This window comes from Oncorhynchus masou, chromosome 3, assembly GCF_036934945.1.
Source record: "Oncorhynchus masou masou isolate Uvic2021 chromosome 3, UVic_Omas_1.1, whole genome shotgun sequence".
Classification (NCBI taxonomy): Eukaryota; Metazoa; Chordata; class Actinopteri; order Salmoniformes; family Salmonidae; genus Oncorhynchus; species Oncorhynchus masou.
In genome coordinates this window covers 4062164-4082360 of record NC_088214.1, presented here as the reverse complement: position 1 = coordinate 4082360, position 20197 = coordinate 4062164, and the positions used below count along the sequence as shown (strand labels likewise).

The window sequence follows — 20197 nt, the reverse complement described above, 5'->3', positions numbered from 1 at the left end:
ATTATTCCAGGCCAGGTGCAATTTAGATTTTGGCCACAAGATGGCAGCAGTGTATGTGCAACGTTTCTTTTGTGTGTCACGACTGCCCAAATGTGCCTAATTTGTTTATTAACCCTCCTGTTGTGTTCGTTTCATGTTAATTAATTATGTGTTCCCAGTCCAAAATGACCGCCCCATTATAGCTGATTTATAAATCCATAATAATAGATATATATTATCACCTAATGTTGTCTTTTTATCAACTTACATTCTTGTAAACATTACAAGTTTTTAACTTCTATTTGCTATTTATGGCCTGTAGGCCTCATTGACCTGAGCTCATACAACTCCTTTTTGAGTAAAAAAAAAAGCATTATGTATGTATTATTTTGACGATAACAAATACTCAAATGAAACATATTGTGCTATTTATCACAGACTACTTCACTGTCAGTTTCCTGGCCTCTCTCCGCCTCACCAGTGTCAAAAAAAGCACAAAAAGCGCAAATCAATCCCAGCAAACGTCCTTGAGGACTCTGGAGGAAACGTACACGAAGTTGACTGTGCCTCTAAACAGCTTGGAAAATTCCAGAAAATTCTGTCATGGCCTTAGAAGTTTCTGATAGGCTAATTGACATCATTTGAGTCAATTGGAGGTGTACCTGTGCATGTATTTCAAGGCCTACCTTCAAACTCAGTGCTTCTTTGCTTGGCATCATGGGAAAATCAAAATAAATCAGCGAAAAAAATTGTAGACCTCCACAAGTCTAGTTCATCCTTGGGAGCAATTTCCAAACGTATCCACAGTAAAACGAGCCCCTTATTGACATATCCTGAAAGGCCACTCAGCAAGGAAGAAGCCACTGCTCCAAAACCGCCATAAAAAAGCCAGACTACGGTTTGCAACTGCACATGGGGACCAAGATCGTATTTTTTGGAGAAATGTCCTCTGGTCTGATGAAACAAAAAATAGAACTGTTTGGCCATAATGACCATCATTATGTTTGGAGGAAAAAGAGGGAGGCTTGAAGCCGAAGACCACCATCCCAACTGTGATGCACGGAGGTGGCAGCATCATGTTGTGGGGGTGCTTTGCTGCAGGAGGGGCTGGTGCACTTCTCACAATAGATGGCATCATGAGGGCGGAAAATTATGTGGCTATGTTGAAGCACCATCTCAAGACATCAGTCGGGAAGTTAAAGCTTGGTCGCAAATGGGTCTTCCAAATGGCAAAATGGCTTACAAACCTGACTCAGTTACACCAGCTGTGTCAGGAGGAATGGGCCAAAATTCACCCAACGTATGCATGTGGGGGTCTTGGAGAAGAAGGGTGTCCATTTGATGGATGGGCATGTGCCTGAACTCAATTTTATACACTAATTGTAGTCTCACCCATTAATTTCTAATGACCGGTCATATTTGACTGGGAACAACACAGGTTTATAAAAGTTAGATAAAACACCCAATGTAATGAAAATCATTAAAATGTATTTTGTGTGTATTGTGTGTGTTCAGATGCCCAGTGTGGACAAAGTCATGGTCATGGAACCTTATGACAGTCAGATTAAATGAACTACATTTTTCAGAGAGAGAACTTGTCAATCGATCCAATTTGACCAGAACACAACAGGAGGGTTTATAACGTTTCATGTTCTAAATTGTGCACTCTCCTCAAACAATAGCATGGTATTCCTTCACTGTAATAGCTACTGTAAATTGGACAGTGCAGTTAGATGAACAAGAATTTAAGCTTTCTGCCAATATCAGATATGTCTATGTCCTGGGAAATGTTCTTGTTACTTACAACCTCATGCTAATCGGATTAGCCTACGTTAGCTCAACTGTCCTGTGGAAGGGACACCGATCCCGAAATAAGTTTAACAAGTAATAGGCTATACACACTTAGTTTGAATATTATAACTGCATAAGCCTAAATTGTGCATTTTACAAAAATGGGACATTCATTAACAGTAATGTAGTAGTATTTGTGTGGGTCTACTACTATCAATCAAATTTCTATAAAATGCATTTTTAAAGCCTTTCTTACATCCGCTGATGTCACAAAGTGCTGTACAGAAACCCAGCCTAAAACCCCAAACCGCAAGTTACACTGAACAAAAATACAAACGCAACATGTAAATCAAATATGCCAGAAATTGGCATGCTGACTGCAGGAATGTCCATCAGAGCTGTTGCCAGAAAATTGAACGTTCATTTCTCTACCATGAGCCACCTCCAATGTTGTTTTAGAGAATTTGGCAATACATCGGCCTCAGAGCCGCAGACCACATGTAACCACGCCAGCCTCTGACCTCCACATCCGGCTTCTTCACGTGCAGGATGGTCTGAGACCAGCCAATCAGACAGCTGATTAAAATGTGGGTTTGCACCACCTTCGAATTTCTGCACAAACTGTCAGTAACCATCTCGGGGAAGCTCATATGCCCATCGTCCTCACCAGGGTCTTGACATGACTGCAGATCGGCGTCGTAACCGACTTCAATGGGAAAATGCTCACCTTCGATAGCCACTGACACACTGGAGAAGTGTGTGCTTCACGGATGAATCCCGGTTTCAACTGTACCGGGCAGATGGCAGACAGCGTGTACGGTGTTGTTGTGAACCGAGTGCCCCATGGTGGTGGCATTATGGTATGGGCAGGCATAAGCTACGGACAACAAACACAATTGCATTTTGTCGATGGCAATTTGAATGCACAGAGATACCGTGATGAGATCCTGAGGCCCGTTGTCGTGCCATTCATCCACCGCCATCACCTCATGTTTCAGGATGATAATATACAGCCCCATGTCACAAGGATCTGGACACAATTCCTGGAAGCTGAAAATATCCCAGTTCTTCCATGGCCTGTATACTCACCAGACATGTCACCCATTGAGCATGTTTGGGATGCTCTGGATTGACGTGTACGACAGCGTGTTTCAGTTCCCGCCAATACCCAGCGACTTCACACAGCCATTGAAGAGGAGTGGGACAACATGCCACAGGCTACAATCAACAGCCTGATCAACTCTATGTGAAGGAGATGTGTCACGCTGCATGAGACAAATGGTCACACCAGATACTGACTGGTTTTCTGATTCACGCTCCTACCTATATTTTTAAAGAAGTTATCTGTGACCAACAGATGCATATCTGTATTCCCAGTCATGTGAAATCCATAGATTAAGGCCTAATGAATTTATTTAAATTGACTAATTTCCTTATATGAACTGTAACTCAGAACAATCTTTGAAATTGTAGCATGTTGTGTTTATTTTAGTTCAGTCTAAATGCGTTATTACCGTGTTACTTCATCTATAAGTCTTTGCTAGGTAAATCCCCGCCTTATCTCAGCTCACTGGTCACCATAGCAACACCCACCCGTAGCAAGAGCTCCAGCAGGTATATATCTCCCTCTCAAATTTTAAGCATCAGCTGTCTGAGCAGCTTACCGATCACTGTACCTGTACACAGCCCATCTGTAAATAGCCCAACCAACTACCTCATCCCCATATTATTACTTACCCTCTTGCTCTTTTGCACCCCAGTATCTCTACTTGCACATCATCATCTGCACATCTATCACTCGTGTTAATGCTATATTGTAATTATTTTGTCTCTATGGCCTATTTATTGTCTACTTCCCTACTCTTCTACATTTGCACACACTGTACATATATTTTTCTTTTCTATTGTGTTATTGACTATGTTTGTTTTACTCCATGTGTAACTCTGTTTTGTTGTTTGTGTCTCACTGCTTTGCTTTATTCTTGGCCAGGTCTCAGTTGTAAATGAGAACTTGTTCTCAACTAGCCTACCTGGTTAAATAAATAAAACATATATAAAAAATAAAATAAATAAACACATTAATGTTAAAATGTACTAAACCATCATCGGGCAACATTACTACATTCTACATCAATATATTATTTACAGTGCATTTATCGCAACACGTGAATTCGTCGTGGTTCACGGACGCGGTGTAAAATAGAACAATTTACTAGACGACAGTAGAAGCGCCGAGTGTAGATGAACTATTGTAGGACGTGTTTGAGGAGCAGCCAGGAACAAGGAGGTTCCAGCATCACATGACTGGAGGCTGGAACAGGCAACGGAGATTCAAAGTTGTGAACGCTAAGTGACTCAAACTAAACACGAAGAAGAAGCTATTCTCTTTTTGAAACATGTGCTTTTTTTTTCTTCATTTGTTTTTTCAGATTGTATAAATAACTTTACATGTTTTATTGAGAATGCCACTGGAGTACACAAGTCAGGTGAGTTTCTGATAGAGAGAAGAAGTGCTACTGCTTCGCCCTCGACTCAAACTAACGTTACTTGGGATGCCAGCACGGCGGAGTTAACAGACTCCCTGCTCTATCGGTGCTGACGAGGCGGATATTTTTCCGGTGTAACGTTAGAGCTGGAAATAGACGGTCCCGGTTGATTTGTATAGTAGGTGAGGTGCCTAAAAATATAATAACAGCACATTTACATTTGTAGCTAACAGTTGTAAGAACATTGTAACAAATGTTTACCAACTCTACACTGCAATTTAACTAGATAGCTAACTTAACTATTTAACTTCATGCTACCAATACTTGCTAAATTATCTTTATGTATTTACACACAACATGAGATATGATAGAAATAAGTTAAATAACATTGCCAGAAAAGTAGCAAGTCAAACAAAAAAAACGAGACAACATCTAGTGTTATAGAGCCAACCTGGGACTTAGGATCGGTCAGGACCACCCACATGGGGGCTAACACCATCCCAGTGGCCTGTAGCATACTCTAGGTAGACGGACGGACGGGCACCAGAACCTCTGGGATGATACGGAAGAGCAGCAGTGGTACTGGAGGAGGAGGAGAAGAAGAGAATAATACAAAACACCAACAGAACAAACAGCATCGCCACAGCATCACCACCCAGGGCCCGTCTCGTCTCTCCAACATGGGCCGGAGCTCCAGGACCACCAACCCACCGGGGAGTATGGGGCTTGGGTCCAACAGTTTGGGTCTGGGGTCCACCGTGGTAGGAGCGCCTGGGGCAGATCCGGACTATGTGATGCATCTGGTGAATGACGTACGGAGGTTTTCCGATATGCTGCTCAGCCTTAAAGATGCCTGCCATTCTGAAGGTGAGTCTGGGTCCACGTCCCAAATTGCACCCGATTCAGTGCACTATCTTTGAGTATTGATCATAGGGGGAGACCAGGAAGCCCTAGTGGTTACTGTACTAGGACCTGGTGTGTGGCAGGATGGGTGGTTGGTTGTGAATAATTTTTTTAGGGTAGATACAATAGGGCTACATTATGTAATGTGTGTGTGTGTGTGTCTGTATCTCTCTTTCTCTCTCTCTGTGTGTGTGTGTGTGTGTGTGTGTGCACACTGCCCTGTTAAAGCAATATAACAAAGGCAAGTGTTCGTCAGAGCCAGCTATGTAAAGTGTCAGCTCCTAGAGAGGGCTGACACAGCCTTAAATTAGCACTCCCCTCAGTGACTCCACAGCTACACAACATTAGCTTAGCGCTCCCCTAAGTGACTCCACAGCTACACAGCATTAGCTTAGCACTCCCCTTAGTGACTCCACAGCTACACAGAGTTAGTTTAGCGCTCCCCCTGTCCTGTCCACTAGGTCAGTGACTCCACAGCTACACAGCGTTAGCTTAGAGCTCCCCCTGTCCTGTCCACTAGGTCAGTGACTCCACAGCTACACAGCGTTAGCTTAGCACTCCCCTAAGTGACTCCACAGCTACACAGCATTAGCTTAGCACTCCCCTAAGTGACTCCACAGCTACACAGCATTAGCTTAGCGCTCCCCTTGTCCTGTCCACTAGGTCAGTGACTCCACAGCTGACTCCACAGCTACACAGCATTAGCTTAGCGCTCCCCTTGTCCTGTCCACTAGGTCAGTGACTCCACAGCTACACAGCGTTAGCTTAGCGCTCCCCCTGTCCTGTCCACTAGGTCAGTGACTCCACAGCTACACAGCGTTAGCTTAGAGTTCCCCCTGTCCTGTCCACTAGGTCAGTGACTCCACAGCTACACAGTGTTAGCTTAGCGCTCCCCCTGTCCTGTCCACTAGGTCATTGACTCCACAGCTACACAGCGTTAGCTTAGCGCTCCCCTCAGTGACTCCACAGCTACACAGCGTTAGCTTAGCGCTCCCCCTGTCCTGTCCACTAGGTCAGTGACTCCACAGCTACACAGCGTTAGCTTAGCGCTCCCCCTGTCCTGTCCACTAGGTCAGTGACTCCACAGCTACACAGCGTTAGCTTAGCGCTCCCCTCAGTGACTCCACAGCTACACAGCGTTAGCTTAGCGCTCCCCCTGTCCTGTCCACTAGGTCAGTGACTCCACAGCTACACAGCGTTAGCTTAGCGCTCCCCTCAGTGACTCCACAGCTACACAGCGTTAGCTTAGCGCTCCCCCTGTCCTGTCCACTAGGTCAGTGACTCCACAGCTACACAGCGTTAGCTTAGCGCTCCCCTCAGTGACTCCACAGCTACACAGCGTTAGCTTAGCGCTCCCCCTATCCTGTCCACTAGGTCAGTGACTCCACAGCTACACAGCGTTAGCTTAGCGCTCCCCTCAGTGACTCCACAGCTACACAGCGTTAGCTTAGCGCTCCCCCTGTCCTGTCCACTAGGTCAGTGACTCCACAGCTACACAGCGTTAGCTTAGCGCTCCCCCTGTCCTGTCCACTAGGTCAGTGACTCCACAGCTACACAGCGTTAGCTTAGCGCTCCCCCTGTCCTGTCCACTAGGTCAGTGACTCCACAGCTACACAGCGTTAGCTTAGCGCTCCCCTCAGTGACTCCACAGCTACACAGCGTTAGCTTAGTGCACCCCCTCTCCTGTCCACTAGGTCAGTGACTCCACAGGTCCCGGTCTGGATTACTGTTACGCCCATTCAGGGCTGTGTTCAGTAGGTACTAAACAGGAGAAAACATTTTCACATTTTGAAGCTGAAGAGGGAGTACTCCAGAACCCCAAAAAGTGTTTTTCCTCCAGACTGAACATAACCCATGTAGGTAGAGGACTAGGCTGATGCCATGTCAGTTCAAATAAAATGATATTTGTCACATGTGCCCGAATGCAACAGGTGTAGACCTTACAGTGAAATGCTTACTTACAAGTTCTTAACCAACCAAAAGTGTTAAGTAAAATAAATAATAATAATTAAAAAAAGTAAAATAAATAATAATAATAATAAAAAAAAATCTAATAATTTCTATACAGTCAATGTGGAGGCTATATACAGGGGGTACCAGTACAGAGTCAATGTGGAGGCTATATACAGGGGGTACCAGTACAGAGTCAATGTGGAGACTATATACAGGGGGTACCAGTACAGAGTCAATGTGCGGGGGCACAGGTTAGTCAAGGTAATTGAGGTAATATGTACATGTAAGTAGATTAGATGTTCAGGAGTCTTATGGCTTGGGGGTAGAAGCTGTTAACAAGCCTTTTGGACCTAGACTCCGGTACCGTAGGATAGCAGAGAGAACAGTCTTGGGTGACTGGAATCTTTAACGATTTTTTGGGGGGTTTTCCTTTGACACCGCCTGGTATATAATGTCCTGTATGACAGGAAGCTTGGTCTCAGTAATGTACTGGGCACTACCCTGTAAGATTAACACCCATATCTACTGGGTGAAATACCACAGCAGCAAGATGTGTGACCTGTTGCCACAAGAAAAGGCCAACCAGTGAAGAACAAACACCATTGTAAATACAACCCATATTTATCTGTAATTATTTTCCCTTTTGTACTTTAATTATTTGCGCATCGTTACAACACGGCATATAGACACAATATGACATTTGAAATTCCCTTGGAACTTTTGTGAGTGTAATCTTTACTGTTGCCTATTTTATTGTTTATTTCACTTTTGTTTATCTACTTCACTTGCTTTGGCAATGTTAACATATGTTTCCCATGCCAATAAAGCTCTTTGAATTGAAATAGAGATTAAGAGAGGCACATGCTGGCTCTTGTGTTATTCTGTTCATATTGTGACATGTCAGTGTCGCTGTAGTATGGTGTGAAGCACAAAGCAAAAAGATGGGCTTTAACTTTGACAGGCTCCTGCCAGTCTTTAAAAAAAAACATTTTTGCTGGATAGAGAGAGGTCAAAGTTTGAGAAGAAAATACCTAAAGAGCAGTGGGCCGGATTCATGTTGGCCCATTCTGGCAACAGTATAGAGTAGAGTTCGACACCTGAGTTCAAATTAATTCCTGTTCTGTCCTCTCAAATTCTTACCCAGTTTTTTAACCCGGCAACTATCTTGTCCGGTACCGATTTAAAAATCACTCCTGTCCTGTCCAGTATTAATTTTAACAAGCATAAATCAGAATACAGAGCCCGCTCTAGTCTTTTGGGGGCCCTAAGTGAGATTTGGTCAGGGGCCCTCTATCTGCCTGGGGCCCTAAGTGACCACTTATGTCCTTTTGGGTTCCTGAAATTCTCAGTGCAAGAGACATCACTACAGTCCCTGGTTTGAATCCAGGCTGTATCACATCCAGCCATGATTGGGAGTCTACAGTACTTTTCATTTCCTGCCCAGCTGTTAGCCGTTAGACATCTTTTCACCTGCCCTCCTGTTAGCCAGCTTACTTTTCATTGCTAGCTACAGTCCTGGTTTAGCCTGCCCAGCTTCTGTTATCAGCTGTTAGCTAGCTACAGTACTTTTCATTGCCTGCCCAGCTGTATCATAACATGTTTTAAAAAAAACACATACCATCCTGTATTTTGAAATACTTCCAGACACCATCCCTAGTCAGTCCACAGACAATATCCCTCTGTCACCCACACTTTAGTTATTTGCCGAAAGACTTTGTACACAGTGAAAAAAAAAATCATCAGTATGGGAGGGAGGGAGGGAGGGAGCCAGGCACTTGTCGAGTCTTCCAGCTGTTTCTGCTGTTAGGCAGAAGAACATGTCATGACAGAGTTTGCAAAAACAAATGCAATTGGCACCCAATCGATACAAATATTCATGATATAGCCTACTGTAGTTCTGTCAGGTAAACCTCATTTGAAATGTACATTTAATTGTGAAGGTTATGGGGAAAGTCTTTCTGTTTTACCCACAAGACACCGGTTATCATTAACATCGCTACCATGGCGACGTACGGTAGACAAACGGGCTAACCAAACAGACAGACAGACAGGAAGTATTGCTGGAAGTTCATTGGCAGATGTTGTGTTGCGTTTTGCTTTTGAAGAGAAACAGTGGCCAACCAGGGATGGGATGATGTCTATTTGGCTTTGATTGGATAATAGCCGGGAGATTTGTGTTTATAACAGTTTGCAATGGAACACGTGAAATAATGCTTGTACTTTGAGAATGGATTAGCAAATACTCATAGGTGGGCTGTTGGAATTACATGTTGGAGACCCCTGGTTTAGGTAGATTGTGTTGTTGTAGATCAGGTTGCTGTGGACGGTCAATGAGGTCTAGAGGTAGATTGTGTTGTTGTAGATCAGGTTGCTGTGGACGGTTTCTGAGGTAGATTGTGTTGTTGTAGATCAGGTTGCTGTGGACGGTCAATGAGGTCTAGAGGTAGATTGTGTTGTTGTAGATCAGGTTGCTGTGGATCAATGAGGTCTAGAGGTTTGTGTTGTTGTAGATCAGGTTGCTGTGGACGGTCAATGAGGTCTAGAAGATTGTGTTGTTGTAGATCAGGTTGCTGTGGACGGTCAATGAGGTCTAGAGGTAGATTGTGTTGTTGTAGATCAGGTTGCTGTGGACGGTCAATGAGGTCTAGAGGTAGATTGTGTTGTTGTAGATCAGGTTGCTGTGGACGGTCAATGAGGTCTAGAGGTAGATTGTGTTGTTGTAGATCAGGTTGCTGTGGACGGTCAATGAGGTCTACCTTCTGTTGTAGATCAGGTTGCTGTGGACGGTCAATGAGGTCTAGAGGTAGATTGTGTTGTTGTAGATCAGGTTGCTGTGGACAGTCAATGAGGTCTAGAGGTAGATTCTGTTGTAGATCAGGTTGCTGTGGACGGTCAATGAGGTCTAGAGGTAGATTGTGTTGTTGTAGATCAGGTTGCTGTGGATGGTCAATGAGGTCTAGAGGTAGATTCTGTTGTTGTAGATCTGGTTGCTGTGGACGGTCAATGAGGTCTAGAGGTAGATTCTGTTGTTGTAGATCAGGTTGCTGTGGACGGTCAATGAGGTCTAGAGGTAGATTGTGTTGTTGTAGATCAGGTTGCTGTGGACGGTCAATGAGGTCTAGAGGTAGATTGTGTTGTTGTAGATCAGGTTGCTGTGGACGGTCAATGAGGTCTAGAGGTAGATTGTGTTGTTGTAGATCAGGTTGCTGTGGACGGTCAATGAGGTCTAGAGGTAGATTGTGTTGTTGTAGATCAGGTTGCTGTGGACGGTCAATGAGGTCTAGAGGTAGATTGTGTTGTTGTAGATCAGGTTGCTGTGGACAGAGGTCTAGAGGTAGATTGTGTTGTTGTAGATCAGGTTGCTGTGGACGGTCAATGAGGTCTAGAGGTAGATTGTGTTGTTGTAGATCAGGTTGCTGTGGACGGTCAATGAGGTCTAGAGGTAGATTCTGTTGTAGATCAGGTTGCTGTGGACGGTCAATGAGGTCTAGAGGTAGATTGTGTTGTTGTAGATCAGGTTGCTGTGGACAGTCAATGAGGTCTAGAGGTAGATTCTGTTGTAGATCAGGTTGCTGTGGACGGTCAATGAGGTCTAGAGGTAGATTGTGTTGTTGTAGATCAGGTTGCTGTGGATGGTCAATGAGGTCTAGAGGTAGATTCTGTTGTTGTAGATCTGGTTGCTGTGGACGGTCAATGAGGTCTAGAGGTAGATTCTGTTGTTGTAGATCAGGTTGCTGTGGACGGTCAATGAGGTCTAGAGGTGGAGTCTTTCTAATGATTTCTAGACAGTTCACAGTTTGTGTTTGTGTGTGCTAAAAATACATGTTCATCATCCTAATTTGTGATGTCCTGTTCCTCCTCTCCACCTTTTCCTCTCCTTTTTCCTGGTTAAGAGAGGAGACACACCCCACAGTCCAGACACCCCACAGTCCAGACACCCCACAGTCCGGACTCCAGACACCCCACAGTCCGGACTCCAGACACCCCACAGTCCAGACACCCCACAGTCCAGACACCCCACAGTCCGGACTCCAGACACCCCACAGTCCGGACTCCAGACACCCCACAGTCCGGACTCCAGACAGTCCGGACTCCAGACACCCACAGTCCGGACTCCAGACAGTCCGGACTCCAGACACCCCACAGTCCGGACTCCAGACAGTCCGGACTCCAGACACCCCACAGTCCGGACTCCAGACACCCCACAGTCCGGACTCCAGACACCCCACAGTCCGGACTCCAGACACCCCACAGTCCGGACTCCAGACACCCCACAGTCCGGACTCCAGACACCCCACAGTCCGGACTCCAGACACCACACATCTTACTGCTGCTCTTTAATTATTTGTTATTTTTCATTACTTACTTTTTTGTGTATTTTCTTAAAACTGCATTGTTGGTTAAGGGCCTGTAAGTAAACATTTCACTGTAAAATTCTATTCGGGCGACATTGTGATAAATAAAATGTGATTTAGGCCTCTTCTCTCGGGGTCTAGACTGTAAACCACCACCTTATTAGGCTGAGTGTTGCTAAGTTGTCACTTGAGGCACCAGATAGTTTTTTTTTCCCCAATGGAGATTTGTAATATATTTTCTAGGATTGATACTGCTGGCGCATGCATAGTCACAGACACTGACACTGACACACAGACACTGACACGCAGGAGCGTTGTGCAAAGCAAAACTCATTCTCTCATAGTGGAACAGAAGTCAGACAGACTCTGACCTGAACACTGAAAGATGTTTGTTTTTTCCCCCTTTCAACAACACACTCTCTCCCTGTAGGCTAAAGGCTCACAAAGGACCAGAGAGCAAATGTACTCCAGACGTTTGAATTGATTCAACAACGGCTGATACAGGAGCGAACAGGTTTCAGACCACAAACACCAAGATGTTTGCCTTAGCCTTAGCCTAAGCCCTGAAGTGCAACTGTAAAAAGCATTAGTGTGAAAAACACACACACACACACACACACACACACACACACACACTCTCTGTTTCTCTCTCTCTGTCTCTCTCTCTGTCTGTCTCTCTGTCTGTCTCTCTCTCTGTCTGTCTCTCTCTCTCTCTGTCTCTCTCTGTCTGTCTCTGTCTGTCTCTGTCTGTCTCTGTCTCTCTCTGTCTCTCTCAGTCTCTCTCTGTCTCTCTCTCTCTCTCTCTCTCTGTCTCTCTCTCTGTCTCTCTCTGTCTGTCCCTGTCTCTCTCTCTGTCTCTCTCTCTGTCTCTCTCTGTCTGTCTCTGTCTCTCTCTCACCTTTACTGCCTGAAATTGAGAAGCAGAGAAAGGCAACGGAGAGTAAGAATCCCTGAAGTAACTCGGTGTCCCAAATAACGCCCCTATTCCCTTTCCAGTACACTACTTTTGACCAGGGTCCATGGGGGCTCTGGAAGTATGTAGGGAATAGGGTTCCATTTGGCCCTTTAGAATTCAATTGGAGAACCTTTTCTGCAACTCAATGACTCACTGAGCTAAACTATTATTGTGTGTGTGTGACTGTGTGTGTGTGACTGTGTGTGTGTGTGTGTGTGACTGTGTGTGTGTGACTGTGTGTCACCACTCAACAGGCTTGACTGCTTGAAGGCTGTAGATGGACTAGTGTAGAGAGAATAGGCAGGTCAAGACAGGCCAGTTGATTGTATGTTGTTGTAAGCCAGGGGGGCTGAGGCTTCTTCTACTCAACAGCCTGGCCTGCCGCAGTATCACTGGCTCCAGATTGGCTTTATCACAAAGGACTCAACAAGACCACAGGCATATGGCAGAAGATTTAGTATGGGTTTTGTCTAATGCTGTATCTGAGATGTGTAATTCCGTGGTAATTAACTATAAAATCTGTTACATTACAAATTACAAATTATTATTAAATTCTCTGTTTTGTTTTCCCAGTTGTTTTTTCTTCATGTTTTCAAGATCACACTTTTTTAATAGAAAAACAACACAATTGAGAGAGAGAGAGAGAGACCCTAATTGACAAACAAACAAATCAAAACAAACACAAAGTCTTCTCATGCTTTGTTGATTTCAAAAAAGCCTTTGACTGTTGGGGGTAAAACTTATGACATTATAAAATCCATATGCACAAACTTCAAGTGTGCGGTTAAAATTGGCAAAAAAAACAAACACATTTCTTCCCACAGAGCCGTGGGGTGAGACAGGATGCAGCTTAAGCCCCACCCTCTTCAACATATTTATCAGCGAATTGGCGAGGGTACCAGAAAAGTCTGGAGCACCCGGCCTCACCCTACTAGAATCTGAAGTCAAATGTCTGCTGTTTGCTGATGATCTGGTGCTTCTGTCACCAACCAAGAAGAGCCTACAGCAGCACCTAGATCTTCTGCACAGATTCTGTCAGACCTGGGCCCTGACAGTAAATCTCAGTAAGACCAAAATAATGGTGTTCCAAAAAAGGAGGACTACAAATTCCATCTAGACACCATTGCCCTAGGGCACACAAAAAACTATACATACCTTGTCCTTAACATCAGTGCCAGAGGTAACTTCCACAAAGCTGTGAACGATCTGAGAGACAAGGCAAGAAGGGCATGCTATGCCATCAAAAGGAACAACAATTCAACATACCAATTAGGATCTGGCAAAAAATACTTGAATCAGTTATAGAACCCATTTACCCTTCATGGTTGTGACGTCTGGGGTCTGCTCGCCAACCAAGAATTCACAAAATGGGACAAACATCAAATTGAGACTCTGCATGCAGAATTCTGCAAAAATTTCCTCCGTGTACAACGTAGAACACAAAATAATGCATGAATTAGGCTGATACCCACTAATTAGCAAAATCCAGAAAAGAGCCGTTAAAATCTACAACCACTTAAAAGGAAGCAATTCCCAAACCTTCCATAACAAAGTCATCACCTACAGAGAGATGAACCTGGAGAAGAGTCCCCTAAGCAAGCTGGTCCTGGGGCTCTGTTTATAAACACAAACACACCCCACAGAGCCCCAGGACAGCAGCACAATTAGACCCAACCAAATCATGAGAAAACAAAAAGATAATTACTTGACATTGGAAAGAATTAACAAAAAAAACAGAGCAAACTAGAATGCTATCTGGCCCTAAACAGAGAGTACACATTGGCAGAATACCTGACCACTGTGACTGACCCAAAATTAAGGAAAGCTTTGACTATGTACAGACTCAGTGAGCATAGCCTTGCTATTGAGAAAGGCCACCGTAGGAAGACCTGGCTCTCAAGAGAAGACAGGCTATGTGCTCACTGCCCACAAAATGAGGTGGGAACTGAGCTGCACTTCCTAACCTCCTGCCCAATGTATGACCATATTAGAGACACATATTTGTTTATTTCACTTTTGCATATTATCTGCTTCACTTGCTTTGGCAATGTTAACATATGTTTCCCATGCCAATAAAGCCCCTTGAATTGAATTGAATTGAGAGAGAGACAGGCAGACATGGAGCGACAGGGAGAGATGGAGCGAGAGAGAGAAATCAAATCAAATGTATTTGTCACATACACATGGTTAGGAGATGTTAATGCGAGTGTAGCGAAATGCTTGTGCTTCTAGTTCCGACAATGCAGTAATAACCAACGAGTAATCTAACCCAACAATTCCACAACTACTACGTTATACACACGTGTAAGGGGATAAAGAATATGTACATAAAGATATATGAATGAGTGATGGTACCGAACGGCATAGGCAAGATACAGTAGATGGTATTGAGTACAGTATATACATATGAGATGAGTAACGTAAACAAAGTGGCATAGTTTAAAGTGGCTAGTGATACATGTATTACATAAAGATGCAGTAGATTATATAGAGTACAGTATATACAGTGCCTTGCGAAAGTATTCGGCCCCTTTGAACTTTGCGACCTTTTGCCACATTTCAGGCTTCAAACATAAAGATATAAAACTGTATTTTTTTGTGAAGAATCAACAACAGTTGGGACACAATCATGAATTGGAACGACATTTATTGGATATTTCAAACTTTTTTAACAAATCAAAAACTGGAAAATTGGGCGTGCAAAATTATTCAGCCCCTTTACTTTCAGAGCAGCAAACTCTCTCCAGAAGTTCAGTGAGGATCTCTGAATGATCCAATGTTGACCTAAATGACTAATGATGATAAATACAATCCACCTGTGTGTAATCAAGTCTCCGTATAAATGCACCTGCACTGTGATAGTCTCAGAGGTCCGTTAAAAGTGCAGAGAGCATCATGAAGAACAAGGAACACACCAGGCAGGTCCGAGATACTGTTGTGAAGAAGTTTAAAGCCGGATTTGGATACAAAAAGATTTCCCAAGCTTTAAACATTTAGTCAACTAATAGTAGAGAATGTTTGACCAGAAATCAAGCCTTTGCTTATTTCTAAATTTTAGGAAAAATGTATATTTAAACTTAATAAAAAAAAAATATATATATAGTCTTTAATTGTACACCTCATGGGAGGAGTGCCTGTGAACTTCAGATGTTGTTGGTTCATGGGTCCTTTTACATGCAACTTTAACAGCCCTCTATGTTAAATGACACACATTTTAAATGCATAACTCAAGGTCATTTATAGTCTATTTATGAGTTCATTATAACATTGCAAAGTCAATCTTTTTTTTTTCTTCTTTTCTTTCTCAGATAGTGAAGAGGTTTTTCCTCTTGGACAGCAAAGCAATAACAGGCCCAGCCAATTCAGGGATTGAATTGCATTCCTATAGAGACATGAGCAAACCTCAACTCTGGTTAACACCGAGACTACTCCCTTGAAAGAGGAGGGGTGTGTGTGTGTGTTTGTGTGTGTGTGTGTGTGTGTCGGGTACGTTGAGCAGAGGATCAAGTTGAGAGGCATGGGCCTGATCTGGGTGTAAACAAACCAAAACCAAAATTGAATTGCATTCCTGTGGACGGAGGGAGGGGAGGGGAGGGGGGGCCTGATCTGGGGGTAAACAAACATTGGACAGACTGAGCGGGAAGTATAGGTGGCTTAGGGGGCGTCAGATATCTCACTCGACACCAGAAACGACACACACACACACAACCAAAAGACAGGGTGCTCTCGGTTGTGTCAGCAAGTGGTCTTCATCTAAACAATATGGTGTAGAGATCAGCCCAGGGAGTTGTATCAGTCCAGGGAGTTGTAGTGACCAGTCCAGGGAGTTGTATCAGTCCAGGGAGTTGTAGTGACTAGTCCAGGGAGTTGTATCAGTCCAGGGAGTTGTAGTGACTAGTCCAGGGAGTTGTAGTGACCAGTCCAGGGAGTTGTAGTGACTAGACCAGGGAGTTGTAGTGACCAGTCCAGGGAGTTGTAGTGACTAGACCAGGGAGTTGTAGTGACTAGACCAGGGAGTTGTATCAGTCCAGGGAGTTGTAGTGACCAGTCCAGGGAGTTGTAGTGACCAGTCCAGGGAGTTGTAGTGACCAGTCCAGGGAGTTGTAGTGACCAGTCCAGGGAGTTGTAGTGACTAGACCAGGGAGTTGTAGTGACCAGTCCAGGGAGTTGTAGTGACTAGACCAGGGAGTTGTAGTGACTAGTCCAGGGAGTTGTAGTGACTAGACCAGGGAGTTGTAGTGACCAGTCCAGGGAGTTGTAGTGACCAGTCCAGGGAGTTGTAGTGACTAGACCAGGGAGTTGTAGTGACTAGACCAGGGAGTTGTATCAGTCCAGGGAGTTGTAGTGACTAGTCCAGGGAGTTGTAGTGACCAGTCCAGGGAGTTGTAGTGACCAGTTGTAGTGACCAGGGGAGTTGTAGTGACTAGACCAGGGAGTTGTAGTGACTAGTCCAGGTTGTAGTGAGTTGTAGTGACCAGTCCAGGGAGTTGTAGTGACCAGTCCAGGGAGTTGTAGTGACTAGACCAGGGAGTTGTAGTGACTAGACCAGGGAGTTGTATCAGTCCAGGGAGTTGTAGTGACTAGTCCAGGGAGTTGTAGTGACCAGTCCAGGGAGTTGTAGGGACTAGACCAGGGAGTTGTAGTGACTAGACCAGGGAGTTGTAGTGACTAGACCAGGGAGTTGTAGTGACTAGACCAGGGAGTTGTAGTGACTAGACCAGGGAGTTGTAGTGACTAGACCAGGGAGTTGTAGTGACCAGTCCAGGGAGTTGTAGTGACTAGTCCAGGGAGTTGTAGTGACTAGTCCAGGGAGTTGTAGTGACTAGACCAGGGAGTTGTAGTGACTAGACCAGGGAGTTGTAGTGACCAGTTCAGCCAAGGAGGGTGGGTGGAGGGTCAGCCAATTTATGTTCAAAGGTTTAGCCTATCCAATTATCTCCCTTACTTCCTTTAAATGGAACACTAGAGCTGAGGGAGGAGGAAGAGGGGGTTGATGAAGAGGAGGAGGAGGGAAGATTAGGCCTAATTTTTTGTTTGACTGAAGGAAGTATCTCTGAAGACTTGTTTCTCTTAGTCTCACAGCGGTTCTCTTCCCGTGCGGAGTGCTAGCCTGTAGATTCATCAGGCTTCTGTGCTGAAAGTTTCACTATAAACTAGCAGCACTATGTTTGGAAGCCCACCCATTTCTGCATGCTGTGTTACTAATACTAAGGTGTGTCATTTTGTCTGTCATGAAACTGTTAACCAGGTTCATGAGTTCACCTCAACCACCCCAAAATATTTTCAGAAAATACTGAACATTTCCTCTGTATATGGGTGGACACCATGCCTGTGTGTGTGTGTACGTGTGTAACTGTATATGTATGTGCGTGTGTGTGTGTGTGTGTATGTGTGTGACTGTATGTTTGTGTGTGTGTGAGAGAGAGGGGGGGGTGGCGGCGTGTTGGACCCTGCCGCCCCCCCCCCCCCCCCACACACACACACTCTGGCTCTCCTAGTTTTCACTCCCACTGTAATTACATTGCCTTTCCAATACATTCCGCCTCTTCGCTCGTCCTCCTAGTGCAGTTGTGTCTGCAGAGTGCTCGGTAGAAAAATATACCGCTCTGGTGTTCCATATCGTCAGTCCTAGGTGAGACATGAACTCACCTACTGTCTGGTGCCCAATCCCTAGACCCACAACAGATTACTGCACACAGAGACAAGAAAACATCCCCTTTCAGTTGTTTCTGCCCACTGTGTCGCTGACCCTGTTAGAATTCAGGGGAGATCCGTCAAACTGTTCGTAGTGAAGGCCTCCTGGATGGCGCAGTGGTCTAAGGCACTGCATCGTAGTGCAAGCTGTTCCACAAGAGACTCTTGGTTCGAGCCCAGGCTCTGTCGCAGCCGGCTGTGACCGGGAGGTCCATGGGGCGATTGGCTTAGCGTTGTCCAGGTTAGGGAGGGCTGGGATATCCTTGTCTCTAGCGACTCCTGTGGCGGGCCAGGCGTAGGTGTCGCCATGTTGTTTCCTCCAACACATTGGTGGCATCCGGGTTGGATGGGAATTGTGTCAAGAAGCAGTGCGGCTTGGTTGGGTTGTGTTTCGGAGGACGCATGGCCCTCGACCTTCGTCTCTTCCGAGCCCGTAGTTCAAAGTGAAAGGATAAGTTCCGGATAAATTCCGTCAAGATGGTTTGTAGTGAAACTATAATCCGTAAAGACAGACTAGCCTACTCTTAGTCTATGCTAGTACTAGCCTGTCACCTGATTGGTTAGTTGAGGCCAGTTACTTAACCTAATCATCACTGTACAGTAAGATATTGTGTCCAACACGCCATATTGTGAGATATTGTGTTACTGTTTAACACAAAACAAGGCAATTATTTTTAAATGAAGCAGAATAGTTTCATTACAAACATCTTGTCTTCTCCTTCTCAACTCCTTTAGTTTCCTGTCTTCCCCCAGTCCAGAGACAGATATTCTTTATCTAATGACTCCCTCCGTTATTGCTGTCCCTAATGTGGTAATGCTGGTAAAGTAAACACTAAAAAGAATGCCATGCGTTGCATCCTCTCCGCCAATGGGTGACCTACGTGTCACAATGTGGGGCGGCAGGGTAGCCTAGTGGTTAGAGCGTTGGACTAGTAACCGGAAGGTTGTGAGTTCAAAGCCCCGAGCTGACAAGGTATAAATCTGTCATTCTGCCCCTGAACAGGCAGTTAACCCACTGTTCCCAGGCCGTCATTGAAAATAAGAATGTGTTCTTAACTGACTTGCCTGGTTAAATAAAGGTAAAATAAATAAATAAAATGTAACTGTTCGTAGTTCTTATCCCTCGCTGATATGTAGTTTAGAATCTATAGTTGTTGAAATTCCAAACTTTTCAACAACAAAAAAATCCAAAACGAACTTTAAAAAAATAATATTTTTACATAATTCACTACAAAACAGTTAGACCTAACAGGCTGGGTGGTGATCACCTTTCCTTTAGGCTTCTCAGTGGGGAACCGTCATGCACCTGACATATTTAGGAGTTTGTGCTTGGTGACTGTGGTGCAATCATTATTGTTTCAGATTTCTTTCCTATGTTAATATACTTACTTGACAGATCTGTTATTCTTTCTGTATCTGTTTTTAATTTAAAAAATGTACTTGACATTGACTATTTCTCCTTGTCCTCTCTTCCAGGAAGCCACGAGGGACTCCCTCAGCAGGTACAGGAGAGGTTGAGGGAGCTGCTCCGTGTTCTCAAGTCTGTCATCGACAAACACCAGACCCTCAACTCTGTGGACATCCTCAGGGCTGCCGGCACCGTCATCACTAAGGTCAAAGGTTAGTATCCTTTCATCCGCACATCTTTTCTTTTAAATATATATAAAAAAAAAATAAAAAACGGCCCCTTTTCAGGACGCTGTCTTTCAAAGATAAAAATCCAAATAAATAATAAATCACTGCACAGATCTTCATTGTAAAAGGATTAAACACTGTTTCCTATGCTTGTTCAATGACCCATAAACAATTAATGAACATGCACCTGTGGAACGGTCATTAAGACACTAACAGCTTACAGACGGTAGGCAATAATGGTCACAGTTATGAAAACTTAGGACACTAAAGAGACCTTTCTACTGACTCTGGAAAAACACCAAAAGAAAGATGCCCAGGGTCCCTGCTCATCTGCGTGAACGTGCCTTAGGCATGCTGCAAGGAGGCATGAGGACTGCAGATGTAGCCAGAGCAATAAATTGCAATGTCCGTACTGTGAGACGCCTACAGGCTACAGGGAGACAGGA

The 20197-nt window shown here is 44.5% G+C and overlaps 1 pseudogene; it reads left to right on the top strand.

Moving 5' to 3' along the window:
• Window positions 1-4094: 4094 nt before the first annotated feature.
• LOC135509039 (rho GTPase-activating protein 29-like) overlaps window positions 4095-20197 on the top strand; it is a 67454-nt pseudogene continuing 51351 nt past the window's right edge.